Source organism: Dipodomys merriami, unplaced genomic scaffold (genome assembly GCF_024711535.1).
Source record: "Dipodomys merriami isolate MVZ:Mamm:240054 unplaced genomic scaffold, mDipMer1.0.p SCAF_11, whole genome shotgun sequence".
Classification (NCBI taxonomy): Eukaryota; Metazoa; Chordata; class Mammalia; order Rodentia; family Heteromyidae; genus Dipodomys; species Dipodomys merriami.
Genome location: NW_027202382.1, coordinates 31,093,795 through 31,100,082, shown reverse-complemented (window position 1 = coordinate 31,100,082; position 6,288 = coordinate 31,093,795).

Sequence of the window (6,288 nt, the reverse complement as noted above, 5' to 3'; positions counted from 1 at the left end):
TAATGCCTTTGTCACAATGCTATAGATGGCATACGACATAGTAGAACTCTGTCATTTCCAAAGTTCTTTTTCCTTGTATTCTTCTCTGCCTAGACATAGGTTTGAGTTGGAATCATTTTTAGGTAATGGACAATTGGGTATCTGATACAACTTGTTGTTCCTAGGTCATTCCCATGCTGCCACAAACGGACACATTCTTTTTATTCGTATTTTATTGTCTGTGGCTCTGATGGAGGCAGTTAAGCTTTAAGGTTTTGTTTGTTCTGTTTTGTTATCTCTATTTCCTTTCTTTTTATCTTCTTTACTTCCTTTTCTTTCTTTCTTTCTTTCTTCCTTCCTTCTTTCCTTCCTTTCTCTCTTTCTCTTTCTCTTTCTCTCTCTCTTTCTCTCTTTCTCTCTTTCTTTCTCTTTCTTTCTTTCTCTCTCTTTCTCTTTCTCTCTTTCTCTCTTTCTTTCTTTCTTTCTTTCTCTCTTTCTCTTTCTCTCTTTCTCTTTCTCTCTTTCTTTCTTTCTTTCTTTCTTTCTTTCTTTCTTTCTTTCTTTTTTCTTTCTTTCTTTTCTTTCTTTCTTTCTTTCTTTTTCACTAAAGAAACTACTGCTATCCTCTGAAACAGAGACTGCCTCTGAAGGGCCTGAACCTTACTCTTTCTCTACCTACCTTTAAATTAAAACTGTATAGGGATGGGAAGGGGAAACAATGAGGAGGCAACAACACTTGATAAGAAATGTATTCGTTATCTTGCCCATGTAATTGTAACTCCTTTGTATGGTATTCTCAGAATAAAAAAAAAAGAAAAAAACTATATAGGGGAAAGAAAGTCATTTCAAAATTTAACTAAGAATTGTTTTAGGCTACAACTTTGGAAGCTTTCATGACAACACACATATACACACATAACTTTCTGAAGCACAGAATTTTATAAACCACGATGTAAAATAGTGTCATGTGTAATCATCTTTTCCTCTTAGTCAATTGTATGGTTTTCCTTTGATAATATTCAAGGCATATCCTATGAAACTAAGAAAATGAAGGGTGTGAGTTGCAAGGAATGGGGGAGAATGAGATAGGGGATGACATTGATCAAGATGCACACTGCTCATAAACTGACCTGGAAAATTACCTCTTTTACACAATTACTTCAAGATAATAAAATTAAGATTATATATAGAATTTTATATATATTATATAATCTTATATATAATATAATATGTAGTACATACTATAAGATATAAGATTATATATTATAGAGAGAGAGAATTGGAAGAAATTCCAGAGAAATAAAATCTATTTAAAAACTACATAGCAGACACAACTATTTACCAACAAAGTCCTTTTGTATCTTTGCTATGTTGACAATTCTCAGAATTTAGGATTTTAGAATTTAGGATTCTCAGAATTCTCAAATCTGTTAACTCTAACTTTCTGATGTCTGACAGGAAATAAAAATTCTTTTAAAGGAGATATCGATTATCCTATAGAAAAATCCCATTTTGTGGATCAAATTTAGAGATTGAGTTTTCTTTACATTGCACCTGGGTATTTAAAATTCAAGATGTACAAACAGGTCTGAAACCCTTCTGGGTTCCCTTATTGCCTCTGGACATGAGAAGGTCTAGGAACCCCAGTTTACCAGTTTGGGCAAGGAGGAAGGGAGGTTTTCACAACCCACAGAAGTGGAAATATTGGGAGAAAGGAGAAAACAAATTAGAGCAAGAACAATAGAAGAAATGAAAGAGATGGAATGAGAGGATTGCTGAGTGAGTACAACATATAACACCTGACGTGATAAGGACATTATTCAGGTATTTGGAAAGTATGTGATATGCTTCTGTCATTTTGATAAAGGCTACAAGACTGTTAAGGCTCAATGATCATACAATTTATCATAAAGTTGTACATGTCTGAAAGTAAAAGGAAGGGTTAATGACAACTCACCACCACTAAGCTAGGATTGGAGCTATGAACCACCATGCTCAGCTTGTTGGTTGACATAGTTTCTCATTAACTCTTGCCCAGGCCAACCCTGAAAAACAATCCTCCTAATCTCTGACTTCTGGGTGACTGGGATTACACCTATATACTACCATTCCTGCATCCGTCCTGGGATGTTGAGAAGGATTATGTTGAATATATGCAGAAAACACTGGACAAAGCTGCCTTCTATATAGAGACTTCCTTAGCTTGAAGTCAGTTAATAAACATTGTTAATTATTCTGAAGTTTGGATTTACACTTTTGGACTGGTAATTCATATTAAATAAGGCAGAAAATAATTTTATTTCACTTGTTCTATAGTAATAGGTAATTGAATCAGTACGATTTAATGAATTCTTTATTTCTTTTCACATGGACTTGAAATACCACATTAATTATATAGCAACTTCTCATAGAAATAAATCCGTTCCTGGGGTTCCAAGCCTCTTTTTCCATTGTCTTGTCCCGATTTAATTAAACTTTGTTTTAAGTATCATAACTTTGTATAAAGCATTAGTTTCTGCCCATGTGATTCTCTTTCTTTATTACCATTCAAAACTTTTTATGGCTAGTTTAAACCTTGAAAATGTCCATATTATCATTAAGAACAACTAGTCAAGTTGTAGACATACACATAGACACACATCCATACACATATACACACATCCATATTCACATATGCAGAAGTCCCATAAACTTACACACCAGCACACAAATGTATACACACACACATATAAACAAAGGTTCGCATGTCTTACTCAGATTCCAATTAAAGGAAGTTTTGTTGAATCCTAAAGAAAAGTTAGCATGGGACCTTCCCATTAGTTATAATCATCACTGAGCTGTATTCCCAGCCCCATGTTTAGGTTTTCTAATGAATTGCCTTGAGAACACCAATAATATTATTACATCCTTGATTTTTGTACTGAACATCATAACAAATTCTTAATCATAGAGATAATTTCTACTCAGAACATAGTGCAATCATGTGGCTAGTGAAAGCATATGAATTGCTCATTGATGATATTTTCCATTTAATATTTTTGGATATGGATTGACCACATGTAAATGAAAGCAGAAAGCAAACCAGCCATGGTGGATTCTCTCACAAAACAAGCATTATACACACTTTAAGATTTCTTTATATTGTGTCTACAAAAGTTTGTGTTCAGTGGGGGGAGGGGGGAGGCTGGGAAGGGAGGTGAAGGGTAAACAAAGGAGGAGGCTGCAATGCTTGGTAAGAAATGTATGCATTATCCTGCCCATGTAATTGTAGCCCCTCTGTACAGTATGTTCTCAAATAAAATAAAATAAAATTTTTAAAAAAAGTTTGTGTTCAGTTGAAGCCTAAGTGTTCAGGTACAGGTGTGTTTCTTATTCAACCACTTAAATGGTTATGGTTATATCTATTTGTTCTCTTCTTTAATTATCTCTTGTTTGATCTACAATGTGTAAAATTTAATTTTTGTTTAATTTTTTCCTAATTAAGAGCACTATTTCCTCCAATAACCACTTTGGCCTTATTACATAAGATTTACTAACGTAGTTGTGATTCATACGCAAATTCACATGTGATTCATATGTAAATATCTGCATTCCTAATTGTTGATTTTTAAATTGTTAATTGTCATCTTTAAAAATGTAAGAGGTAGGCTGGGAAAGTGGCTTAGTGGTAGAGTGCTTGCCTTGCATCCATGAGGTCTTGTGTTCAATTCCTCAGCAACATATAAGCAGAAAAAGCCAGAAGTGGCACTGTGGCTTAAGTGGTAGAGCACTAGCCTTGAGCTGAAGAGCTGAGGGACAGTGCCCAGGCCCAGAGTTCAGGCCCCGTGACCGCCAAAAAAAAAAAAATATATATATATATAAAATATTTTATATATTATTATTTATAATATAGCTTATATATCTTATATATAAAAGGTAGCTTTTTGTTATTGAATTTTTGTTATTGGATTTGGTGCAGTATGCTTATGATAACATATCTTTGCAAACTTACATGATCTATTATATGAAGCTATATGAAATATTTCCATATTTCATATACTTATTCTTCTGCTTCATCCCTACCAGACTCTGAGAGAAGTGAGTTAAGATAATTATAACTATGTTGTTTTCTCCTTCTGCTTTTGTAAGTATCACTTAATATATTTTATGTTATTAAGAGCAGCATTTTATCTGAGTCCTTGTGGCCCATGCATATAATCCTAGTTACTCAGGAGGCTGAGATCTGTGTATCACAATTCAGAGCCAATCCAGGCAAGAAAGACCATGAGAGTTTTATCTCCGATTAACCACCAAAAGGCTGGAGGTGGAGCTGTGGCTCAAGTTGTAGAGTATCAGACTTGCAAAAAAGCTCAAAGACAGCACCGAGGCCCTGAGTTCAAGCCCCAGAACACACACACACACACACACACACACACACACACACACACACACACACACACATAGAGCATACATCTTTAGGTGTGTAGGGATATTATCTTTTATTTTTGTTTAAAAAACAACTTTAATATGCTTTTTTAAAATTTAAAACCTCCTTCTGTATAAGCAACCAACTTTCTTATTCCAACTCTTCCCCCTTGGGAATTGCTATATTTCTTGGGGAATTGCACTCTATTTTTTATTGTCAACTTTGTTTTTCACTTACTTTTTCCTTATATTTCTGTCTTTAGTCAATAGAATAAATATGGCCATATTAATTGGTGGTGAATGACTTCTTGAGTTTATTTCTATGGTTCTATTTTGTTTTTTTTTCTATTAAAATGTGTTTACTTTTGTTCTATTTACCCAACTTCATCTGCATTAATGAATTCCATTTGTTCCCTTATCTTCTCTATGACTTTTATTTTGTATTTCTTACTTTTTAAACATTCGCCTACATTTACGAGAACAAAGCTAAGGTTTATCAGTATCTACAAACTTCTGTCAAACAATTCAAAGAGCTTAGAATACTACCTCTTAATGGTATTACTATATTCATCTGTCAAGCTATTGTTTTGAAACCTTTCTTCACATCTTGTGGGGTGTGTGTGTGTGTGTGTGTGTGTGTGTGTGTGTGTGTGTCTGTGTGTGTCTGTGTGTGTGTCTGTGTCTGTGTGTGTGTGTGATGGTCCTGGGTCTTGAACTTAGGGCCTAGGCACTGTCCCTGAGCTTTTGGCTCAATGCTACTGCTCTACCACTTGAGCCACAGCTCCACTTTTTCAGCCTTTCAGTGCTTAATTGAAGATAAGTCGAAGAGCATTTCTTACTCAGATTGGCTTTGAACCATCATCTTCAGATCTCAATCTCATGAGTGGCTAGGATTACAAGCATGAGTCACTATTATCTTGCTTTTAATTACTTAAATTTAGATATTCCTATTTATGTTCTTGTGGACTTAGATTTACTAACAAGCCTTTAACTCCTTCCCTCACTGTGATTTTTCTGTATATCTTTAATTCCTCCTAGTTACAACTCGCTACTCTCTGAAATACATTCTCTAGCAATATTTTTGTGATGATTTATGTAAAATCTTCAGTTTTCACTGGGAATGTTTTTTTAACTTGCTATCAATCCTGAATGTCATTGTGGTGTTACAAAACCATCAGTTTGATATTAGGTTCTTTTGGCTTATGGTGTATACTCTTGTATTCTAGTATCTTTTATTGCTGATAAGAAATCTATAAGAACATCTAATTACTACGTTTTTTGTTTCTGCTGTTGCTTGTGTTTTACTTTGTTTTAAAGAATTTTTTTAAAATTATGTCTTCAGCTTTAAAATGTTGTGTCTGAGTGGATGTTTATTTTTATTTTTGTTCTTTAGAACTAAATATATAAACTGATGTCATATTTTTCTTCAAAAAGAAAATTTCAAAGTCATGTCTTTATTATTCACTAGGAAAATTTACATTCATTCATTTAGATATTTTTGGATATTTACTGTGCATTACGTATTGTATTTTGCAATTCATAGTATATTTTTGAAGTGCAATATTGAAAATCTTAATATTCTTTCTCAATAAACTGTCCTTTTCTTTATGCTATGCCTAATCTGCTATACAACTCATTCACTGACATTTAAAATGTAAACTTATCTATCATCTTTTTTCTTTATGGTACCTATTTTTCAAATTGTAATTATTTATATTTTGGAATATTTTTATTGTCCTAGTTAAATTTTGTTGCTTTCTATGTTCTCTTTAATCATTTTAAAAGTATTTCTTTGGTACACTCTTTTTCAGGATCTCTAATTTCAATTTCTCAGGGTATTAATTTTACGCTCTTTTGTTACTGTTGATCTAAATGGTGGATTATTTTCTTAAATAAATTGCAATC